General features: G+C 46.0%; 1 protein-coding gene across 1 annotated transcript in view; it reads left to right on the top strand.

Annotated features, from left to right (window-relative positions):
• Window positions 1–20009, top strand: part of LOC310779534 (exocyst complex component 6B-like) — a gene marked incomplete at its 5' end in the record, with an annotated part of 119475 nt that overhangs the window by 36947 nt on the left and 62519 nt on the right. The gene's annotated exons all lie outside the window — the stretch shown is intronic.

Raw genomic sequence — 20009 nt, 5'->3', positions numbered from 1 at the left:
TGTGATTCTTTAGTGATGAATTTGAACAAGAACAGTGTGTCTGAAAGCTAAAACGGAGAACCAGCACTGCAAACTGTGAGGTTATTGCAAAACAAAACTGGCAACTGCTTCTTTTATGATGAATTAGAGGTGGACTATGAGTAATTTTTACTTTTTTTCGTCTTTTGAACTTTTAACACAGTCAAGTAGGTTCCTTTTATATTGTGTTACTATTCAATCATTGATGAAGCAGAATAAGCGCCTTTATCCCTGCAGATGCATCCTGAAAACCATTCTCATTCTCTTCATTCGTTCAGTGACTTAGTTGATGGAACACCAAATTCTAGGGTGTTCTACATTAGTATCACATTTTTTTGCTGTGACCCCGCCCCCTTGACTTTTGGCTGCCCTGACTGGCCATCCGTTTGATTGACAGGTTCCTGGATAGACGCGGAGCATGTTATGTAGCGTGTCCAATCCCTTCCAGGAGTTGTGAATCAGTTTGTTATGGCGTCGTGAAGCTTTGACTGACAGCGTTTGTTGTGTTGTGTTTCCAACTAGATTCAAATATGTTTGCATGAAGTTGTGCTGCTTGTAACACTGTCAAGGTTAGAGGTTTGCCTCCCCCTGTGGTTCAGTGGGCACAACACTGCCAGGGATAATACGGGTTTGGTTCCACACAGGCTCAAATCAAACGATGCCTTCATGGTCCTGTAAGGCAATAAAACTGTCCATCAAATGCAACATGTTAAGTTTACTGTACACCAGAGAAACAAAGGCAATCTTTGTAGATAAACTCTGAAAACTCAAACCGTGTGCGCATTCTGGACCAACTGGACTGGACCAACGTATACATCACTTTAGGACTTTTACTTTGCATCTTTTTTATATATATTATAATATGAGATTGTTTACGGTTTGCTCCATCTTCTGCTATTGCTGTGATCGCTGCGCTGCGTACTGCACAAAGACTAATTCCTCATTTGCGTCGATATGATTCCTCCAAATTAAAGCTAGTCCTAGCCTAAGAGAAGGAGACAGGGCTTACCTGTCTGCCCAATCTGTCTCAACATGCCACAACCTGAGGGACAGTGAGTGACCTACACACACACACGGACACTGATGTGTCTCAATCTCAATGTTTCATAATTCACGTGTAGTATTATTATTATTATTGCATTGTATGTATTGTATTACTGTATTATTGTATTATTCAGGAGTAGTGATGTTGAATGTTGATTGTGTCTTGATGCTTTGGCAGAGAATTAAACGGCTCGCACACTGCATGGGCTCCAGTGAAAATATGTATTGCACCGTTGCTGGTGACGTTTCGAGCAGACTGCTCTTCATCAGACAAGCAGACTGCTCTTCATCAGATGAGCCGTTTTATTTATTCACTGTTCCAGCCTCTCTCCAGCTCTGCACCTGCCGGACTCGACCTGCATGTGTGTGTTTTTAACTTTTCTCAGAGAATTAAACGGATCTGTCACTGAAATGGCTCAATTTATTCCGTCGCCTTCTGGAACTGCGACCAGATGGGGAGGCGTACCATTGAAAATAAAAAACGTACAAGACAACGACGTTGGCGATTCTTCCGCTCGTTTAAAACGCCACGGCGATGAGTTTGTCCTCTTGTCCGAGAGCTCCGCCTCCAGAGCGACCGTTTCAAGAGCTGATTTCTCCTGACTGTGCGTGCGGCACTTCGGCCGGCTTGTTCAGCGTGTCCAAAATGCGAGCCGCGCGGCTTGGAGAAGATAGGCAGTGCACCTGCCAGACCCATTTGAAATGAGGTGGAAAAAGTGGGGCGCCGCCCTGGTGGCTCAGTGGTCTAGGGCGCGCGCCATGTGGCGCCCGCAACGTCCCGGGTTCCAATCCGCCACAGGACCTTCATCGCATGCCACACCCCCCCCCCTCTCTCTCTCTCTCCTTTCTGTTTGTCTCTACTTTGAACCGTCAAGTAAAGGTGAAGATGTCATCATAATATAATCCAAAAAAGGGACAGAAAAGCGCAGGTGCGGTCACAGAAAGACGTCATCTGTGATCGCGGCCTTAATGGGGACTGTCTGCGATTTGGTTGAACTCTTTCACATGTGTGCTTCTGGTTGCTGTAACTAACTGCTCGCCCCTCGTCTCCAACAAAATCCAATCCAATATTTAAACGCGACCATTTGAAGTTCTTGATTAAACTCGGTGCAAACAGGAACTCCAGCTGCCTCAGATGTGGGAATGTCCCATCGCAAAATACATTAGACCAACCGCTCGTGTTTATTTGGACATTTGATGCATATTCAATTCCTATTCCGCCTCAGTCCCATTGCCGCAGCACTGGTAAATAACTTGTCATTATCGATAGCCCTCGCTGCCGCAGCTAACGGCGTGGGCCTGCTGCAGTATGGCTGTGTTTACATCAGTGTGTTTGGCCACACACACACACAGACGGAGGAGAAGACAACTTGTTTGACTAGGAGACCATGTCCTCTTTTTTGACCACACGCACATTTTTCCGTTGTATTGAGATCTAATCATTGGGAGCTTCACTTTGCTTAAATCTGCCTCAACTGGCAACTCTGGGGCTCCCTGCTGTGAGGGAAATGTATTATGTGGTCAGTGCAATATTTTGCTGTCATTCTCATCTGTCTGCATTCTTTCCCTTTCTCCTCCTCTCTCTTTCTCCTCTCTGTCTCTGTCTCTCTGTCTCTCTCTCTCTCTCTGTCTCTCTCTCTGTCTCTGTCTCTCTGTCTCTCTCTCTCTGTCTCTCTCTCTGTCTCTGTCTCTCTGTCTCTCTCTCTGTCTCTCTCTGTCTCTCTCTCTGTCTCTGTCTCTCTGTCTCTCTCTCTGTCTCTCTCTGTCTCTCTCTTTCTCCTCTCTCTGTCTCTCTCTCTGTCTCTCTCTTTGTCTCTCTCTCTCTGTCTCTCTCTTTGTCTCTGTCTTTGTCTCTTTCTCCTCCTCTCTCTGTCTCTCTCTCTGTCTCTCTCGGTCTCTCTCTCTGTCTCTCTCTGTCTCTCTCTCTGTCTCTCTCTGTCTCTCTCTCTGTCTCTCTCTGTCTCTCTCAATTCAATTCAATTCAATTCAATTCAATTCAATTCAATTCAATTCAATTCAATTCAAATGGCTTTATTAGCATGACGTACACTGTACATATTGCCAAAGCAAGCGATTAGATATGAACAGCTAAACATTAATTAGAAAACTTACTATATACTATATACTAACATACTACAAGACTAACGAATGATCTGTTGTCAGATATAGTAGCAACATCAAATAACATTCTTTGAATAGCAAAGAAACTACAAGAAAAAAAAAAGAAAAAAAGATCTGTTGTCAGATATAGCAGCAACATCCTTTGAGTAGCAAACTACCAGACAAATTAATGATGTGTTGTCATATAGGCCATAGAGAGGCAATCAAAAGAACAAAGGATAACAAAGAAACAAACTACAAGACAAACAGGTGATGTGTTGTTAGATGTAGCAACAACAAGGAACAAAGAACATTAAAGATGGTCTGTTGTCAGATATGCTCTAACAGCAACGTGTGTCAGGTGACTGTCACTCACTGTCCCTCAGTCTATGGCAGGCAGCAACATAGACTGCTGCTAACGCACAGCTCTTTGAGTCCTCCCCTAGTAGGACTGGTAGTTTTTCTGTGTCTAATAGGTTAAGGAAACCTTTTGTTATTAGTTCAAATCTTTTAAAATGTGCTTCTCTAACATGTTTATATTTTTCACATTTGGTGAGAAAGTGTAGCTCTGTCTCAGGTTCACTGAGGGTGCAATGACTGCAAAGCCTTTGCTCTGCAGGGAGCCAGGTTTTCCTGTGTCTCCCCTTTTCAATAGCAAGGCTGTGCTCACTCAGTCTGTACTTTGTCAAGGTTCTTTTGAGTTGTTGATCAGTCACCATGCTCAAATAATCTGCTATGGTGTACTGTCGATTTAGAGCCAGATAGCACTGCATTTTGCTCTGTGCTTTTGTTTGTGTTTGCCAATAGGTGAGGTAGTTCAGTTTGAACTGTTTTGTAATTTGATTGAGTCTGATTGGTGATGTGTTCTGTTCCTGGGCTGTGTTAAGAGAGCAGGTTTGTGGACTCAGCCTCAGGATCAGTTGGGTAAGGGTGCTCCTATTGCTCAGCTCTTGACATTGCAGGGCTTGGTAATGGTACGAGAGGGGGTCACTTTGTTTTAGGTGTGTCCAAAATTTAATTGCTCTTTTTTGTATTTTTTGTATTAGGGGGTATTGGCCTAATTCGGCCCTGCATGCATTGTTTGTAGCTTTCCTCTGGACATGAAGGAGAATCTTACAGAACTCTGCATGCAGGGTCTCAATGGGGTGTTTATCCCATTGGGTAAAGTCTTGTTTTGTAAGTGGACCCCACACCTCACTGCCATAGAGTGCGATTGGTTCAATAACACACCCAATTAATTTTAGCCAAACTCGAATTGGTATTTCTGTCTGTATATTTTTCTTTATGGCATAGAAAGCCCGGCGTGCTTTCTCTCTCAACTCATGAACTGCATCATTAAAATGTCCAGTTGAACTTAGTTTTAATCCTAGATAGGTGTAGTGTGTGCAGTACTCTACATGTTTTGTTCCAATTGAGAATTTTGGTCGAGCATCCTGAGATCTGGATCGTTTTTGGAATATCATAATTTTGGTCTTTTTGGGGTTTACTGTCAGGGCCCAGGTCTGACAGTAATGCTCTAACAGATCCAGGCTCTGCTGTAGGCCATCTGCTGTGGGGGACAGCAGAACCAGGTCATCTGCAAAGAGTAGGCATTTCACCACCTGATTGTGGAGACTTACACCGGGGACAGAGGAGTTTTGTATTATAGTAGCCAATTCATTAATGTAGATGTTGAAGAGTGCAGGGCTAAGGTTACAGCCCTGACGAACGCCTCGCCCTTGGGTAAAGAATTCAGTTCTTTTTTTGCCAATTTTTATGCTGCACATATTGCCAGAATACATTGATTTAATAATATCATATGTTTTACCCCCTACACCACTCTCAATAACTTTGTAGAACAGTCCTACATGCCAAATAGAATCAAAAGCTTTTTGGAAGTCAATAAAACAGGCATACATTTTGGTTTTATTTTGGTTTATATATTTATCAATTAGGGTATGTAGGGTGTAAATATGATCGGTTGTGCGTTGTTTTGGTGTAAATCCAATTTGGCTTTTGCTCAAGACATTGTGCTCGGTAAGGAAGTTCAGAAGTCTGGCATTCATAATACTACAGAAAACCTTCCCCAGATTACTGTTCACACAGATGCCCCGGTAATTATTAGGGTCAAATTTGTCTCCGTTTTTATAGATTGGCGTTATAAGTCCATGATTCCAGATGTCAGGAAAATAACCTACACTCAGAACCATATTGAATAGTTTTAATATAGCCAATTGGAATTTCTTGTTCATGTTTTTTAGCATCTCGTTCAAGATGCCGTCAGGTCCACAAGCTTTTTTAGGTTTGAGAGCCTGCAGTTTCTTAAGCAGTTCCTGCTCAATAATTGGGGAGTCTAATGGATTCTGGTTGTTTTTTATTGCTAGCTCCAATTGAGTCAATTTCTCATGGATTTGAGATTGCTCTGTGTTCACACCAGTGGGAACAGTGTGGTATAATGCTTTAAAATGATTTGTCCAGATGTCACTGTTCTGTATTGCCAATTCCTGGTGTTGGGGTTTGTTTAGGTGTTTCCAGTGTTGCCAAAAGGTGTTTGTGTTGATTGCCTCCTCAATTAGTGTCAGTTGCTGTTTGTTATATTGTTGTTTTTTTTGTCTGAGCGTACGTTTGTAGAGTTTTAGGGTCTCACAGTAAAGAAAGCGGATATCAGCATTTTGGGGGTCTCTATGTTTTTGGTTTGATAGCATTCTAAGTTTTTTCCTAATAGTTTTACAATTCGTATCAAACCAGTTGTTATTTGTTGCAGTTTTTGGTTTGTTTGTGGTCAATTTCAGTTGTGCCTGATTTGCTGTTTGTCTGAATATATTGTTAATATTGTTTACTGCGAGATTTAGGCTTCCTTTACTGCAAGTGTGTGTGAGATCCAGAAAGTTGTCTAAAAGTGTTTGGACTTTTGGGGTATCAATTGCTTTCTGGTATTGTTCTGCACTGTTTTGGTCCCATCTGTATGCTTTTCTGATGTTGTACAGCTTACTGGGTTGTGTGTGTGCCAATGTAATGTGTGATCTTTGAATAAACAGGGTAATTTGGCTGTGATCAGACAGAGGGGTTAGTGGTTTGACAGTGAATGAGCTGAGAGAGGAAGGGTCAAGGTCTGTGATCATATAATCTACAGTACTGTGGCCAAGAGGTGAGCAGTAGGTGAATCTACCAAGGCTGTCTCCCCGTACCCTACCATTGACAAGGTACAGACTGAGGCTCTGACAGATCTGCAGGAGCTCCCTTCCGCTCTTGTTGACGACCGGGTCACTATTGTTCCTGAGGGGGAGAGTGAAAGTGTGAGATACATTTTCATTAGACGTGTATTTGTCTCCTTGTGGATCTGTGAGGTCGTTGAGTGCTCCTGTGCGTGCATTTGTGTCCCCACAGATGAGCACATTTCCCTGGGCCTGGAAATGGCATGTTTCTGCTTCAAGTGTGGGGAAGATGTCCTCTGAGAAGTAGGGGGATTCGGAGGGGGGGATATATATCGCACAGATAAACAAATCCTTTTCTGTTAAAAGGAGCTCTTTCTTTAGTTTTAACCATATGTAATATTTGCCAATTTTTAGCGGGTCAATTTGATTATGTAGGTCAGATTTATACCAAATAATTAATCCTCCGGATTCTCTACCTCTCTTAGTGTTGCTGTGTTTCTGAGATGGTACTATTATTTCTCTATAATCATTGGGACAGTGGGTGACAGTGTCAGCTTTACACCATGTCTCTTGCAGAATGATGATGTCGACATCTTTAAGGTTTGTTTTGAGTTCTGGGGCTAAACTCTTCAGCCCAAAGGTTGAAGACTTTAGGCCCTGGATATTCCACATGCATATTGAAAGAGATTTCATTACAAAAGAGAGGTGGTACAAAGCAGATAAAACAGTAACTATTGGATTATCAAGAGAGGTACAAACATTGAACTGGATAAAATGTATGTGTTTTCATGTGTAGTTAGGTTCGGTGTGTTTGTGTGTGTGTATGTGTGCGTGCGTGCGTGAGCATGTCTGTGTGTGTTGTGTGTGTGCATGTACTGTATGTGTATGTGTGTGTTTCATTATGACACTAGTTCAGCTTAGTGCAGATGTACTGGAGGAGCTGTTTGATCTCACTCATTCCTTCAGAGTCTACTCGTTCTTGGAGGACCTCTGCGTAGCTGCGTCGGGCCTGGTGGGATTCTACATGCTGTTGCGGTGGCCTGGACGGCGGCCGAGGGCCGGACTCTTGGTTCTGGTAGAGTCTCTCGTTTGTTGGGGGGTAGTAGCCTGGGCCAGGGCCTCTCTGGCTGTGCTGCTGGAGGTGATGTCCTGGTGGAGGGGGAAGCCTGTGAGGTGTGCTGGGTCTGGGTGGGTGTCTTTGGCTCCTGTCGGGGGCTGGGGTGTAGTAGGGGTCTCTGGGAAGTCGTTGAATCCTAATGGGGTCTGGTGCATAGTAGGGCTCCCTGGGGGGTCCTCTGGGTGGTATGAGATGGAGGTTTTGACGGCCTAGGGCCACATCCTTCAGTGTTTTGGTGAACATGCCCACTGCCTGCTTTTTTAAGTGGGAGTGGTCATGTAGGTGCTCAGGGGTTATGGATGGATGATGTGCAACATGCACATTAGTAAGCGAGGCACACCCTCTGGTGATGTCACTGTTCACCCTGTTGATGGTCTTGGGGTGAAAGTCTCTGCGGGGCAGCAGTGTTGAGATGGTGATGTGTGAGTCTGGGAAGGACACAGATGCTTTCTCTGCTACTGTGGTAACCAGACTACCAACGCGTTCCTGCTCCTCCCGCAGGTTGTTGGTGCCGGTGTGGATCAAAATATGGCCTGGTGTGCCAAACTCAGGGTGGGAAAGGATTTGGAGTGCATCCTTTGTTGTGGGGCACCAGATCTTTAACACCTTTGTGTTGGGGAACAGCTTTTGTTCCTGGATGAACTTGCCATTCGAGTCAATAAGGATAGCAACCTCAGTGTCTTTTTTCAGGGTGGTGGGCTGACGGTGTGAGACACTGGGGGTAGGTGGGGTGCGGGGGGCTTGAGAGCTTCTCTGTGTTGCATCCTTGCTGGGTGGTGGGGGCTTGGGGGTTGGAGGGTCAGCACGGGGGGCTTCAGAGCCTCTCTGTGTTGCATCCTTGCTGGGTGGTGGGGGCTTGGGGGTTGGAGGGTTGGCATGGGGGGCTTCAGAGCCTCTCTGTGTTGCATCCTCGCTGGGTGGTGGGGGCGTGGGGGGTTCTGGCTGTTCTGTACTGGTAGATGTCTCCACAGTCTGTCTTCTGTGCTGCAGCTCTACCATGATGGCTGATAGTTCTCTTGTCATTTCATCTTTCACTTGTGCTGTTTCTCTTATCATTGCGACCTTTGTTTCCCTCAGCTCTGTGGCAAGGGCTTGGTTGTCTCTCTGCAGGTTGGAGATCTGTTCCCTCTGCTCTTGTGTAGCAGTCTTCATCTGTTGCCTACACTGGCTGATTTGTTCCTGGACGTCAGGGTGTGGTGTGGTGCTGCTAGAGAGCAGCCGTTCTCTCAACTCAGTGAGCTCTACTTCTAGTAGGGCCAGTCTGTCTCTCAGGAGGCTCACCGTGTGCTGGTCTGGATGCTGGTAGTCAGGCATGGGGGAGCTTTGGGCGGTGCTGTGGACCCTGCTGTCTGCTGTCGGGGTGCCTGTGGTGATGGGAGAGCTCAGAATGTCCCCTGTGTTCTTTTTTGATGCTACCATGTTCTTTATAGTGGGAAAGTCCTGTCTATAGGAGCCGAGGGCAGCTTCATTACCTTGCACCATGACTGTACCATTGATGTAAAAGTTGACAGTCAGGAACCTTCTCCCTTGCTCTTTGTCTTCATCCTCAAAGATCTGAAGTTGTTTCCCCTTGCAGATCCCTTTCCTGATGGTGAAGTGGTAGTGCTTTAATGTAGCTGTATGCCATGCAGTCTCATTCCCAGTATAAAAGATCAAGTTGGTAACAGCACCAGTGGCAGTAGAGCGATCAGCAAACAAAGTCTCTGGGTGTTCTCTTTGGATCCTGTGTCTGAACTGGATTCTTGCGTTCTCTGATTTTATTTCCTCTGGGTACTCAAAGAACTGAGGGAAGTTGCTCACCCCAGCTCCTGCTGCTGCTGCTGCTGCTGCTGTTGTTGCTGCTGCTGCTACGGCTGTACCAGTGGCGGCCATGTTGTTAAAACAGTCAGATAACCAGTGTTGGAATGTTTAACTAGCAGTTAGCAAGAAAACATTCCTCCTGTTTAGTTAGCAGCCAGCAAGAGAAAAAAGAAAAAGAAAAAGAAAAAAAAAAGCCCTTCCGGTTTAGCTAGTAGCCAGAAAGAGTCCTTCCTGTTTAGCCAGCAGCCAGCGAAAAACGTTTATTTTCCTCTTTTTTCTCTCTCTCCTTCCTCTTCCCTTTAGCTAGCCGCTGATATAATGATATGTCCTGCCTAGTTTGGCAGAAAATATTGTTTTGCTCTTAAGCTGAGGCTCAGAGAGAAAGAGCCTCTCTTCTGTCTCTCTCTGTCTCTCTCTTTGTCTCTTTCTCCTCTCTCTGTCTCTCTCTCTCTGTCTCTCTCTTTGTCTCTCTCTCTGTCTCTCTCTCTGTCTCTCTCTCTGTCTCTCTCTCTCTTTCGTCTCTCATCTCTGCCTGACAATCTCTTCCCCATCCTCTTTCTCTTCTTCTAGCCATGCTCTCTCTTTCCTCTCTCTCTCTCTCTCTCTCTCTCTCTCTCTCTCTCTCTCTCTCTCTCTCTCTCTCTCTCTCTCTCTCTCAGCGATGGGTATTGTTTAAAAAAATCTGATGCCAGTAACAATACCAGTACCCTTAAAGTGATACCCGCTCCCAATAGAGTACTTAGTTCATTCGATACCTTAAAAAAAAAGATCAGACACCATGTTTTGGTGGCATCTCGGCACGCTGAACTGCCAACTCTTGTCACGTACACCGCGCTCCACTTCACCAACACAGACTGTATGGGTTGTAGCTGCTACAGTAGTGGGCCAATCACACGTCACATTCAATCGAAGAATGCTTGCGGTGATTGGCTGTGAGCAAAACTTGAGTCATTTTTGCCAGCCCCGAAACGGGTTGGCCAAGAAACCTCTCAGGGACGGACTGACTGACTGACTGACTCACTCACTCACTCACTCACTCACTCAGCCACTCAGCCACTCACCCTCCCTCCCTTGTTGAAACACACATGCATGAGTGTTGAGCAGCAGTGGAAGCAGTCGGGGTCTGGCTTAACTGGGCTTGCCTAGTCTTGTTTTCTCGATGTGTGTACAAAAAGGATGGTACGCAGGTATTGTTTGACTGGAGAAGTTTCGATGCTACTTGCTACTACCTTATTTCGGTCGGTACCTTTATAGTTATTGAATACTGATACCGAGGCCTACTTTCTCCCTTTCTCTCCATCTCTCTGCCTGACAATCTCTTCCCCTCTTCTGTACCTCTTTCTCTTCATCTAGCCATGCTCTCTCTTTCCCTCTCTGTCTCTGTCTGTCTGTCTCTCTCTCTGTCTCTCCTCCTGTCTATTTGTTCAGCCGGTAGGAGCTGAGTAGTTTTTAATGAGCTCCATGATGAACGCCTCTCATTAGCTGGAAGAAGGGATGGAGGGAGGGAGGGAGGAGGAGAAGTTTGGAAAGCAGTAGGAAGAGAGAGGAGGGAGGGAGGTCTTGAGGTGTCAAGATGGATGGATAGATGGGGAGGCGGGGATGGAATGGGGGGAAAGGTTCGGGCTGGCTATCGGTAAGGTATCGACTAAAATAACCCCGTACCAAGTAGCATCGCAACTTCTCCAGTCAAACGGGGCAAATGCGAGGTCCATGAGACGCAAGCCAAATAACGTTAAACTTCCAAGACTCCCAATAGTCTTCTCGTGTTTATTGTTTAGCCTACTGTAACGTTTTCCTCTGACCAGTAGCCCACCTGTCCCGTCGATTTCTCCACTGACGTTTGCAGTCCAACATACTGATATTCAGGGTAGCAGCAATCTCTTTCCACGACGGTAATGACGTTAATGCCATCTGCGCCTGTTTGTATTCCTTCATTGAATAATCACAGTTGAACTTGTTCTGCTAGTTCTTTCATCTGTCCTACTTGCTACGAGCTGATATAAACTAATTAAACAAGGACGAGAAGCTTACAGAGCAAAATATCACGTTCAGTTCAGTTAAAGCTACAATCTCCATGGCAACGTTAGTGTGACGTAATGTCACTACATAATCACATTGCACGAGAGAATCATGGCGTCCGCGACATAACCAAATTCTCCAGCTGCGTCACATGATCACGACATTTTCCGATTTTGCCCTTTTTCCGAATCGGAATATGCGTCTCAATCAGGGTTTTTACCGCAGTTTGCGACGCATGTTGCCTGTTTGTGGTCAATTGATGTGTGCTAGAAAGCTCTAGAACAGGCGATATAATCATAATAATCCATCATCTCTGGCATGCAAAAAGAAAAGCCGACATTTCGGATCGGAAGGAGATGAGAAACATCGATTTAAAGAGAGAGAGAGAGAGAGAGTAGCCTATAGAGACACTGCGTAACGCATCATCATTCAGAAACCACGCCCAAGACGGGGGAAAACACAAACTCCTCTCCAATCCTGGCGTTCTCCTATGTCACGTGCATGGTTGCGTGTTGCACCAAAAGATCGTATATACGGAAGATGAACACTCCAACTTACTTCTTGACAGCTAGATCCACATTTTTCTTCTCGCCAATTCTCAATGGCTTCCTTGTTTTGCTCAGGAGTACAAAAAAACTTTAACTGGCGATTTTTTACATTTGTTTTCTGCGCAGCCCACCACACAACAGCTTTTAGCTATGTTTAATTCAAGGAAAATGACGCTGGTGTGTGGAAATGAACGGAGCTCTTCCCCCGTGATGGGCGTGGCCTATTACATGCAGTGTCTCAATAGTGCCCAGTGCCCACGGAAGTCCAAAGTGCTTGCGAGCCTGCGAGGTAATAACGTAGGCTACTAGCCTACTTCTTATGAAAGACTTGGATGCGCAACACCAAACTTTCCAGCAGCAAGCTCCTGAAATGGACCAAGTGATGCTCGTAAGAATAGTGCTACTCTTGTTTATTCGCAACAGAAAAACTCTGCGGCTCCGCCTACCTGCATCTCTCTCCCCCCCCCCCCTCCCTCACACGTGTCGGGGAGGGCGAGCTACGGCTGCATGTAAACGGGAATATTAGTGGATTATTAATTTAGTTGGAATATTGTCATTTTCCGAATATGGGCAAAAAGCGGAATATTGTGTGCATGTAAACGTAGTCACTGTTGAGAGACAGGTGCGTCACATGATCATGACTGGACATTGTTGACACTTTTTTCTGTTGGAAATATACTAGCCTTTTCTCTCCTTCCCTCCCTCCTGTCTTCCTTCTTTCTCTCCTCTCCCTCTCTTCCTATCCTCTGTCTCTCCTTCCCTCCCTCCTGCCTTCCTTCTTTCTCTCCTCTCCCTCTCTTCCTATCCTCCGTCTCTCCTTCCTTCTTTCTTCCTATCCTCTGTCTCTCCTTCCCTCCCTCCTGCCTTCCTTCTTTCTCTCCTCTCCCTCTCTTCCTATCCTCCGTCTCTCCTTCCTTCTTTCTTCCTATCCTCTGTCTCTCCTTCCCTCCCTCCTGTCTTCCTTCTTTCTCTCCTCTCCCTCTCTTCCTATCCTCTGTCTCTCCTTCCCTCCCTCCTGCCTTCCTTCTTTCTCTCCTCTCCCTCTCTTCCTATCCTCCGTCTCTCCTTCCTTCTTTCTTCCTATCCTCTGTCTCTCCTTCCCTCCCTCCTGTCTTCCTTCTTTCTCTCCTCTCCCTCTCTTCCTATCCTCCGTCTCTCCTTCCTTCTTTCTTCCTATCCTCTGTCTCTCCTTCCCTCCCTCCTGTCTTCCTTCTTTCTCTCCTCTCCCTCTCTTCCTATCCTCTGTCTCTCCTTCCCTCCCTCCTGCCTTCCTTCTTTCTCTCCTCTCCCTCTCTTCCTATCCTCCGTCTCTCCTTCCTTCTTTCTCTCCTCTCCCTCTCTTCCTATCCTCTGTCTCTCCTTCCCTCCCTCCTGCCTTCCTTCTTTCTCTCCTCTCCCTCTCTTCCTATCCTCCGTCTCTCCTTCCTTCTTTCTTCCTATCCTCTGTCTCTCCTTCCCTCCCTCCTGCCTTCCTTCTTTCTCTCCTCTCCCTCTCTTCCTATCCTCCGTCTCTCCTTCCTTCTTTCTTCCTATCCTCTGTCTCTCCTTCCCTCCCTCCTGTCTTCCTTCTTTCTCTCCTCTCCCTCTCTTCCTATCCTCTGTCTCTCCTTCCCTCCCTCCTGCCTTCCTTCTTTCTCTCCTCTCCCTCTCTTCCTATCCTCCGTCTCTCCTTCCTTCTTTCTTCCTATCCTCTGTCTCTCCTTCCCTCCCTCCTGTCTTCCTTCTTTCTCTCCTCTCCCTCTCTTCCTATCCTCCGTCTCTCCTTCCTTCTTTCTTCCTATCCTCTGTCTCTCCTTCCCTCCCTCCTGTCTTCCTTCTTTCTCTCCTCTCCCTCTCTTCCTATCCTCTGTCTCTCCTTCCCTCCCTCCTGCCTTCCTTCTTTCTCTCCTCTCCCTCTCTTCCTATCCTCCGTCTCTCCTTCCTTCTTTCTTCCTATCCTCTGTCTCTCCTTCCCTCCCTCCTGTCTTCCTTCTTTCTCTCCTCTCCCTCTCTTCCTATCCTCTGTCTCTCCTTCCCTCCCTCCTGCCTTCCTTCTTTCTCTCCTCTCCCTCTCTTCCTATCCTCCGTCTCTCCTTCCTTCTTTCTTCCTATCCTCTGTCTCTCCTTCCCTCCCTCCTGTCTTCCTTCTTTCTCTCCTCTCCCTCTCTTCCTATCCTCTGTCTCTCCTTCCCTCCCTCCTGCCTTCCTTCTTTCTCTCCTCTCCCTCTCTTCCTATCCTCCCTCTCTCCTTCCTTCTTTCTCTCCTCTCCCTCTCTTCCTATCCTCCGTCTCTCCTTCCTTCCCACTCTCATTCTCTCCCTTGCTCCTTTCACTCCTTCCCTCCCACTGTCCCTCACTCCCTCTCTTGCTGTCCACATTGCACCTCAGGCTAATTGTTCCCAGTTGTCTGTGTTGAACGCTACAGTAAGACAACGCCACTCCTGTCAGACAGACCTACCTGTGTGTGAGTGTGCGTGTGTCTGTGTGCGTGTGTCTGTGTGTGCGTCTGTGTGTGTGTGCGTGCGCGTGCGTGCGTGTCTGTGTGTGTGTGCGTGTCTGTGTGTGTGTGTGTGTGTGTGCGTGCGTATGCATCAGTCTGCCCAGGTTCAGGACATGTAAATAGAATTAGCCCATTTCACGCTCAATCTCACCCTGTGATAATTGACCCCTGGGGTTGTGTGACGTGTGTGTCTGCATGTGTTTTTGGGGTGTTCATGGTTAAACATCTGTGTGTGTGTGTGTGTCTAGTCTACATGTGTATGTGGGGGTTCATGGTTAAACATCTGTGTGTGTGTGTGTGTGTGTGCATGTGCGTGCGTGCGCGCGTGTGTGTGTGTGTGTGTGTGCGCGCGCACGCTTAGGGTTCAGGGGCCAAGATCATATTGGAGGATATCCGGCCGGAATGTGTTGCTTGAACATATGTGCTCGCACCACGTGTGTACCGTGTGTGTGTGTGTGTGCACCGTGTGTGTGTGTGTGTGTGTAATTAGATTTCCCTGCTTTGAGGTGAGGCTGCCTCCTGAGTGAACTGCACTCCAGACTCTTTCCTGAGGTAGAACACAGGTCACTCATGCAGAGTCTCAGCTCCAATGCTGCTGTCAGCCAGAAGATAAGGTGGGCTGCTCCGTTAGAGCGGAGGTGCAGAAGGTAGAACAGAGAGGAGGGAAAGGGATGAAAGCATATCAATAACTAGAACGACCGCCTCCGCCATTAGTTCATTCTTGAGTCAAAATCGCCATTTGAGGCAAATTGGAAGAAATTCCGTCAAGGCGCTCCTGAGATGTTGCGTTACAGAGCTTGGAAATTGTGTGTGTGAGAGGTCACAGTGACCTTGAACTTTGACCACCAAAATGTAAGCAGTTCATCCTTGAGTCCAAGTCGATGTTTGAGGCAAATCTGATGAAAATTCGTCAAGGCATTCCTGAGATATCGCGTTAACAAGCTTGAAAATGGCGTTCGAGAGGTCACAGTGACCTTGACCTTTGACCACCAAAATCTAATCAGATCATCCTCGAGTCTAAGTCGATTGAAATTCCGTCAAGGCGTTCCTCAGACATCGCGTTAACGAACATCGGACGGACGGACGTACGGACGGACAACCCGGATCCATAATGCCTCCGGCCTGGCTATCACCGGCGGAGGCATAAAAACTAGAAGTGACCTCCACCAAGGCCAATAGTGCAGACTGCGATGATATGCAAATTTCATGAGTCGGATCAGAACCACTCCAAAATTGAATGGCCTAGTAGTTTGTCCGTAATCCTGCTCAAACTTTACCTTTGTCACCTTTGTAGACTTTACAGCTGTGTTACGCCCACTTCCCAGCTTGCTGGCATATGGCTGCTACCTTCAGTTTCCGGAAAAAATGATCATAATCTAAGCTCCCGAGAGCTTGTGAAACACGGACACAGGAAAGTAGACTGGCACTCGTGCGCGGGCCAAGAGTCCAGTCTGCTGTGCTCTGCAGCAACATGTCAAGTGTTGCCTGCCTTGGCTCATGCTACACGCTTCCACCTAGTTTCATGAAGATCACCACCAGTGCTTTTAATCCTGCTGCTAACAGACAGACGGATCCAAAACATACCTCCTCGGCGGAGGCAACAGAATACGAGTCTCTCGAATAGATTCTCGATGAGGGCCAGACTAGAATTTGCACTAGAATGCCTATTGCCGTTTTTTCTTTCTTTACTTCAATTGACCGATTTGCAGATAAGTGTTCAGTTTATGGTTTTACACATTGACAGCTTTCCCACCGGCCGGGGTTTCAATGTCGTGGAATTTAGCGAGGGATATTCCAGACCGGAAAAATGCAGGCAAACCTCCAGGTCACTTCCCAGGAATATAGCAGAATGTATTCACCAGCCGTGACAGTGTGTGGCTGCTATTGTTGTCACCTTCTGTGTGTGTGTGTGTGTGTGTGTGTGTGTGTGCGTGTGTGTGTGTGCGCGTGTGTATGAGTGTGTGTGTGTGTGTGTATGAGTGTGTGTGCGTGCGTGCGTGCGTGCGTGTGTGTGATCATGGTTAAAAAGAAAGTGGTTCTGGAGATGCCTGTTGTAGTGGGAAGCACCTTTGAGTACTTGCGATGTGTTTATATGTCTGCCTCTCTGTCTGTCTGTCTGTGGACAGATCTTGTGAACGTGACAGCATCACACCTGTGTCAGATGCAGTCGCAGAACTTTACAGGTGTGTAGTTGAGATCACATTGAATGTAGAGCTGCCACGATTCATCGATTAGTCGATCGACGAAAAATTAATCGACAACTATTTTGATACAGACACGATTTCAGACGGACAAGTCCGTCTTTTATTGTCACACAAACACTTCAACACATGCATGCGGCCACAAACACACACTCATGCTGACGGGGGCCGGTGAAATTTGTCCCATTGTGCATTTGACCCATCCAGGCTTGTCCTTTTCTCCGGGGGGCAGGCCAGGAGCAGTGGTCGCTTTTTCTTTCCAGCGCCCGGGGACCAACTTCGGATGTTGTCGTCACTGCTCGGATGACGATCTTCTGCATGTTATTAGTGGGGGGTTATGTACGGAGGAACCCCCTGGGGAGCACGGGGAGAACATGCAAACTCCACACAGAAAGACCCCTTCGACAAGATAACCCACCTGGGCAATAGGCACTGAAGATATGGGGGGGTCACAACTCCAGCGCCCACAGCGTCCCAGGCGAGAATCGAACTCAGGACCTTCTAGCTGTGAGGCGACAGCGCTACCGACTGCACCACCGTTTGAGTACAATTTTAAGAGAAAAGGTCTAAATTCTCTGATTCCAGCTTCTTAAATGTGAATATTTTTTAACATTTGAGGGCGTCATCTTGGACTTTGGGAAAGACTAATCGTCATTTGCGACTATTTTCTGTCATTTTATAGACCAAACAACAAATTGATTCATCAAGAAAATAATCGACAGATTATTCGATTATGAAAATAATCGTTAGTGGCAGCCCTAATTGAATGCCGAGCTCGAAGATGAGTGTGGTCCGAGCAACGCGTTTTTAAAGCTACTGTATACTTTGAGCTTTATTCTTGAGCCACAGGCTCATTGGACTTACTTGACACACAAAACATCATGGACACTTTTAGTGTGAGCCAACATGAAGGAAAAAGACCAACAACGACACCAAACAAGTCAAACCCACGCAGGTTCTACAGACTTTTTAGGGAAATCCATGTTTATAACATTATCTGTGAGTGATAGTGCCATTCACAAACATCACAAAATAAACACCCAGAAACTTACACACAGAATAAATATACAGTGTAATTACATGATTGTAATGGATGCACACAAGCATTAAAAGCTAAACATTCAGCATAATTGCAGTTATAATTGACATACATGTGTGCTCAGTTCGTTAATGATATATCGAATAGCATTTTACTTCAAAGCCAATGAAGACAGAACGGTATATGAAGACTAATACACAGATCACACAACTAAATCGGTGTGGTCATCAATATAGTCACTTAAGAGTGTGTGTGTCTGAGAGAGAGATTGATTAAGGTAAATATACAGAGTTAGTACGGAAGGACTGGTGTTTATTGTTAAATCATTTTTGGGGTGTGTGTTTGTCTAATCACAGATAATAAGCTGGTTAACCCACACCCTGATCGTGAGCCCTTGATCGTGTGTGTATGTGTGTGTATGTGTGTGTGTGTGTGTGTGCGTATGTGCGAATGATTTGTGGCCTTTTGTTGTGTATGTATTTTTGTTTGTGTGTGTGTGTAGTTTTTGTGTGATTGATGAAGGTAATTAAAATATGCAGAGTTGGGCCTGAAGGACTGGTGTTTATTGTTAAATCACTTTGTGTGCGTCTGTCTCGGTAACTTGTTAACAGAAAAGTCACACTAGAATTAACTCAAGTAATCAGGCCTCCAATAAAACATACTCTTTTTTTCACCATTTACTCCTTCTTTTACTCTGTTGTATCTTTAGCTTTTTTGCTGTTGCTTTCACTTCTTTTCATTTTGCGTTTGTCTTTTATTCGTCCCTTCGTTCTTATTTGATCTCAAACGGTTTCCCCCTCTCCTCCCTTCCTCTTTTACTTTCTTTGCTTCATTCTCTTGGAACGCAGACATCGAGGTCAAGATCAGGGTCATGGCTATTCGCTGGATCACACACATCTGCACGCACACACACACACACACACACACACACACACACACACACACACACACACACCTGTTGTGGTTTCTGTATTAATGCGTTGTCATGTACTTCCTTATCCGTTGCTTTTGTTCTTATTATCCTACTTCATCATTCTGACTGCACCTGAATGCTGCCCACTCTATTAAGGCTCACTCCATCTGTGTGTGTGCGCGTGTGTGTGTGTGTGTGTGTGTGTGTGTGTGTGTGTGTGTGTGTATTGACCCATTTGATGAAATGCACCTGAACCCTGATTTACTCTACGTGTGTGATTGTGTGTCTGGGTCTGCATTTGTCCAAATCACAGGCCGTATAAAAATATGGATGACCATCGCCATTTTGTGTGCTTTTAGCCAGACGTGACCATATTTGGATGAGTGTGGAGCTGGGGAGGAGCTGACGCATATCAGACAGCTGGTGGCTAGCCAGCCCGCGGCTAGCCACCTGTCACTCAAAGCAGCTACACTACACCCTTAATTTTACATAACTTTAAGCCTTAATACAATTGAAACGGGTGAGTTATATATCAAAATGCATCCCCCGTACAGTTGTCATGAGCAGAAAAATGTGCGATAGAAACCAAAACAGTTTTTTTGTTCCAGGCTATAAATGTTTATTTCTGCTGTAAAGTTGGCTTTTGCAGCCAGCCTCAAGTGACCATTTGAGGAACTGCAGGTTTTGGCACTTTCGCGGTGGCTTCATTTTTCATTCCCGGGGGTTTGCTGCTTGGTCACTCCAAATGTACACTTTATTGTGTGTGTGTGTGTGTGTGTGTTTGTGTGTGTGTGTGTGTTAGGGCATTCACAGACTAGTCGACTAGTAAAACCACTACTCGACACTGCTTAGTAGTCGACTAGTAATTATTTTATTTTTTTAATCTTTAACACATTCACTGCCAGCCATTTTTCAATACTGTAGTTAGCTTCTGCCAAGGTTTTTTTTTGAGGATTCTGGCTCATCTTTCAAGAGCCGAGGATTCGTTTCTGTTAGGATTTTGTGAACACACAATATCTCAAAAGAACTTAATAGAATGTGTGCTTTCTCTGTCTAAAAGAGTTAGTTTGTAGAGTTAGTAGTTATGTAAGCATTAGCAGTTGAATACAGCATGGTTTCAGCGTCAGAAAATTTATTCTGAGATAAACGGCTTTTTGTGAAATTCGATAGAACAGTCACTTTAACCATTCATTTTTGGCATCAGTAAGACGTCAGACATCTAAACAATAGTTTTGAACAGTAATTTCCTCCATAACAGCAGGAAACCCCCCTCTGCTTCCAACTCCTCCCTCCGTGGGCGTTCTCCTCCGCCCTCCTTGGCTCTGCAGCGGGTCTGTGACAAACGAGTTGCTGCTGCCTGGCTGCTGCCTGGCAGTCTGGATGGGGCTCGCTGGATGGGTTTCGCTCGTTTCTTGGCGTTTCGGTTGAGAGCTCTGATCAAGCTCTTGCGATTCTGGGCTTATTTATGGTGCGTGTTTCAAAGTGTGCATCCAGTCTATTCTTGGAACCCCCCACCGTTGCCACCGCTGTGCGTCAGCGCGAAAGTGAAAGCGTTTTCGCCATCCATTTTACAGTATGAAAACGGCTTCCTCGTGCT

This window comes from Poromitra crassiceps, assembly GCF_964638095.1.
Source record: "Poromitra crassiceps genome assembly, chromosome: 7".
In the NCBI taxonomy this organism is placed as follows: domain Eukaryota; kingdom Metazoa; phylum Chordata; class Actinopteri; order Beryciformes; family Melamphaidae; genus Poromitra; species Poromitra crassiceps.
The sequence above is the reverse complement of the archived record's forward strand: the minus strand, read 5'-3'. Positions and strand labels throughout refer to the sequence as shown.